A 4,513-nucleotide genomic window follows, 5' to 3' on the forward strand; every position below is an offset into this window, starting at 1 on the left:
TCAATTGCTTCTACTTTCATTCTTTTCCATATTCCATGACAGTCTTCAAGTTGAGTTGCTAATTAGTATTAAAATTGCAAGCAAGTGAGCAGCTGAAAATACTAGTATAAAAGCGCCAAATTAATTGGCAAACTAGACAGTCAGATCCAAGATGGTCAAGAATTTTAAATTGTTTTGAAGAACTATTTCTTGGTCATCTGCTTTAAAGAACAGAGATCTTTCATATAAAAAAAATCCAAGAAAGATCTGAGCTGGGAGGGAAGATAATCATGTAACCATGAGATGGCCCCCACCATTTTAACCATCTGGGTGATAAGAGTGAAGCTCTCAGTACTGTGAGAAAAGGCCCTGTTGTGAGTTAAATGTTGGGACATGATGCACAATGGCAGACACCATGACTTTACTAAAATCACCATCTTTTCTTTAGTTGTGGCCTAATACTGAGACTGATAAGTGCATGAAAAGAGGCCTGTATCAATCAGGGTTCACCAGAGAGACAAAACCAGTAGAAGATATTTATTTATTTACTGACCTATTTATTTTAAGGAATTGGCTCATATGGTATGAAGGCTGAGAATTCCAAGATTTGCTATCCAAAGGCATGAGAACAAGGAAAGCCGCTGGCAAAAGTCCCAGTCTGAGTCAGAGTCCAAGGGCAGGGACGGCCAACACCACACCCAGAAGACTATCAGGTGACAGTGAATTCTTCTTTGTGCCTGTCTTCTTCGTGCCTTCAACAGAACGGATGAGATTGGCGCACACTGATTGAGGAGAGCTACCTGCCTCACTGATCCAAATGCTGACCTCATCCAGACACACCGCCCCAGGCTTACCCAGAGTAATAGTTAACCAAGTACCTAGACATCCCATGGCCCAGTCAAGGTGACACACACAGTTAGCCATCAGAAGGCCCGAGGGAGGAAAAATCTCCTCAGAAGGGGTGCCCTGACAGCTCATCACACAGACGCAGACGGGGCCTACCTCAGTGTGGGTCCGCCTTACGGAGCCTGTTCTGTATCCAGCACGTCTGCATGTAGGGCGACTCCGATGACGCCTAAACTTGACTCCAAAGTTCCTCCTGTATGAAGCCACTGTCCATACGGGAAGAAATATGGTTTTTGAACACTAACACCTGTTCAGGATGAAAAAAATGTTCCGGAGCATTTTTATGACCTTTTGATCAAAGAAAAGTCAGGGAGATGGGGAGAAGCAAAATCGGGAACATCTGCACCTCATGACGACCTCACGGGGGAAGTGGCACGCTCTGTGGTGGCGTCTTTCCTCGGCTTCCATGCCAGGACATAGACGCGAGCTTCAGGTATTCAGCTGTGAATCAGGTCCTAGGACAGGAGAAGGCTCAGAGGCTGATTCTTCTTCAGAACAAGTTGGTCATTTGACATGAATGCGGACTCTGTTTCTCACAAGAAGCTTCCTCAGAATACGGGAGGGGGAGTCTACCCCTGCAATATTTGGCAAGCAAGGGTAAGGCAGGAGGATGTTAGTGACCATTTTTAAAAGGATTTTTGCTGTCCTGGTTAGTCTAAACTGGCCTCTTACATACATGATTTGGCAAAGATCCATGATTCATTCATTTTCCTTACTTGCTTTAGGCAATCATAATTTTCCATTGACCTAGAATTTCTCCAGCCCTAGACAGACCTCAACTCAGCAGAGAATCAGCGAGCCTTAATGACAGCTGAGTTAAAATACTACCAGTTTAATATACATTACAATATGTATTTAGACAAGAATTACCTCTACTTAGTCAACATAAGCTTTGGGACATAACTCATCCCTAAGCCACTTGTCAAGAATTTGTGGCAGGCAAATTTACCTCAAAACAGCTTAAAGTGACAATATAAAACAGGAACTGTAAAGTCAGTAAAGAGCCTTTCTGTTAAGGGAAAACAGCTAAGTCTTTGGTTCTAAACCTGATTGTAGGTGAAAAATCAGAATATGAGTTTGTCTGAAAGGATAATCCCACCTCCCTTCTCCCTTTTCCTGACCCTTACAGTATATTCACAAAGGAAGCAGCATGTTTATGCTGGATTGGGTGATTGGGGAACAAATCTTCCTTTTGGAAGAAGGAAGGTGCTGCCAGAGTAGAAGATGTGTCCTTAACTATTTCCATAGGCTCATACATTAGTGCACAGTTGGGGACCTGTCTTATGGTCGACTGGCTCCTCCTCCTTTTCCCCAGTGCCAACCCTTTTATTAAACACATGACCTGCATGCTCTGGGGCACTCGCCCATCTCACTGTCTTCCGATCAGTGCTGTCTTGTGATGGGAAAACCCCCAGGCTGGGACTGCAGAGCAGCTCCAGCTACTGTGCAGTGTGTGCAAGGGGCTTGGTGCAAGTTCCACCCCAGCTGCTGATGTGGGTCAAGGGTGGCAAGGGATAACTTCTGGAAGAGAAGTATGCCTCAGCTTCATCCACAAATGTTCAAATATTTTCCTTCCTCTCTCCCTCACCGACACATCATGGATCTTCCCTTTCTGCCAGCTCTTTCTCTCTTCTTCCATCTATAACACACCACCTCAGATTCATTCATTCAACAAATATTCATTAAGTGCCCACCATGCAAGTTACCACACTTCACCACACCTCAGTCTACCCTTCATCCTCACTTCTCTCTGTAACTGCTCTGGACAGGGGCACCTGTTTATTGTTAAAACCATGTCCATATTCTAGCGCTCTCTCTGCAGCCTCTACTGATCTCTTCATGCTGCATAGAACTTTCTCATCCTTTGCCCTGCTTAATAACCCTCTCTCCTGGTTTTGCTCCTTCCTCTGATGCCTCTTTCTTGGTCTCTTTTTCATTCCTTGTCCTTTTTCAAAGTTTGATGCTGACATGTCCCAGGGTTTCATTCCTAACCCTATTCTCTTTTTAATTCTATGCACTCCTCTGGATTACCTCATGTCTTCTCAAGGCTTCAGCTATCATCTACAATGCAGAAAACTCAATTTCCAGCCCAGATTTCTCTACTGAACCTCAGACATATTTAGTCAACAGCTTGTACAATACAACCACCTATTCCAATTATTGCTGCAAAACAAGTCATCACAAAATTTAGTAGCATAAAACAACCATTGGTTGGGTCAGGAACTCAGGGCACAGCAAAGACAGTCATCTCTCTACATGATGTCTGGGGCCTCAACTGGGAAGACTTAAATGTAGGAATGACTTAATAACTGAAGACTGGAATCATTTGGAAGCAGTTCCACTCACTCACATGTCCAGTGATTGATGTCTGTGATGATGTCATATGTCTGTTGGCTGGGATCTCATCTGGAACTGTCAGCTAAAATACCTACAAGTGGCTTCTTCAAGTAGTCCAGACTTCCTCATAACATGGCAACCTGAGGATCTTCCTGCATGGCTCAGGACTCCAAAGGGGGATGTCTGACCTCACAGTGCAGAAGCCACGTTGCCTTTTTGTGACCTATCACAGAAAGCACTGTGTCACTCCCATCCCTTGATATTGGTTACAGGCCTACCCATATTCAAAGAGGTGAAGGGGAGATGGTGCAAATTAAGCTCTATCTGGTACTGGGGGTGTGGAAAAGCAATAGAAGAACATGCAGGATGGGAAATACTGTAACAATCATCAGAAAATAAGATCTGTCACATCACCCCATTCCCACCCACATTGTCACACAGTGCTCCAGCTATCTGGACACATCACAGGGTCATACTCACACTCCACCCCCATGCTTTCACACATGCTATTCCCTCTGACTAGAGTATCTTTACCTGTCTTCTATCTCCCCACCAACATCTGCTTTTCATCTAACTTCAAGCTTCATCTCAGATGCCAATTCATTTGGGTCTGAATTTGCCCTTAGAAGAGATAATGTTGCCCACTTCACCTTGCTTTCCTCCCTGTTGGTCCTCTTGATTTACCCAACAACTGAGTGTTGGAGACGGCAGCCCGTACCTGAACTCTGAGTCACTTAACCTGAGTTCAAAGGCTTCTTCTGCCATGTGCTGATTGTGTGAAACTAAGCAATTTGATTGACCTCATAAAATTTTGGTTTCCATATTTATAAAATGAAGAAAGTATGATAGTACTTTATTGGGCTGAGGATTAAATGGGATGGGTGTAAAGATATTGGCCATAGGTGCTTTAGTAAAAGCTTGCCATTAGCATGAACCTAAGAACAACTGTGTGGGTCAAAGATTAATTTTATGAATTGGTGTTATGATGCAAACATTTCCCCTGTAGTTCTACAGAGCTATGGAGCTACCTTTTTTATGTATGTTTAATATATATATATACAGGAATTCATTGTCTCTATTTCTGTATTTTCTTGTTTTAATGGCTACACTTAATGTGCATTCAGTATTTAGACAGCTGTTCTTAGATGCAAGTATTTGCATTGGATATTCTGTATTTAGTATAGCTGATTATTTCTTACCAAACATATGCTTTTACTCCTACTGATGGCAGAGAGAATTCTTTTGCTTTTAAAAAGACACTTGCCCTTGTTGTCTGTCCTATGAAGGCTAC

At 43.2% G+C, this 4,513-nt stretch overlaps 1 long non-coding RNA gene across 1 annotated transcript; it reads right to left on the reverse strand.

The window, feature by feature from the left end:
* Window positions 1–566: 566 nt before the first annotated feature.
* On the reverse strand, window positions 567–3,368 carry LOC140850112 (uncharacterized). Its single transcript, XR_012132867.1, has 3 exons — window positions 3,236–3,368; window positions 982–1,460; window positions 567–731 (listed from the first exon to the last, which is right to left on the reverse strand). It is a non-coding gene; the product is annotated as an uncharacterized lncRNA (long non-coding RNA).
* Window positions 3,369–4,513: the final 1,145 nt, after the last annotated feature.

The sequence above is a fragment of the Manis javanica genome, chromosome 6 (genome assembly GCF_040802235.1).
Source record: "Manis javanica isolate MJ-LG chromosome 6, MJ_LKY, whole genome shotgun sequence".
Taxonomy (NCBI): Eukaryota; Metazoa; Chordata; class Mammalia; order Pholidota; family Manidae; genus Manis; species Manis javanica.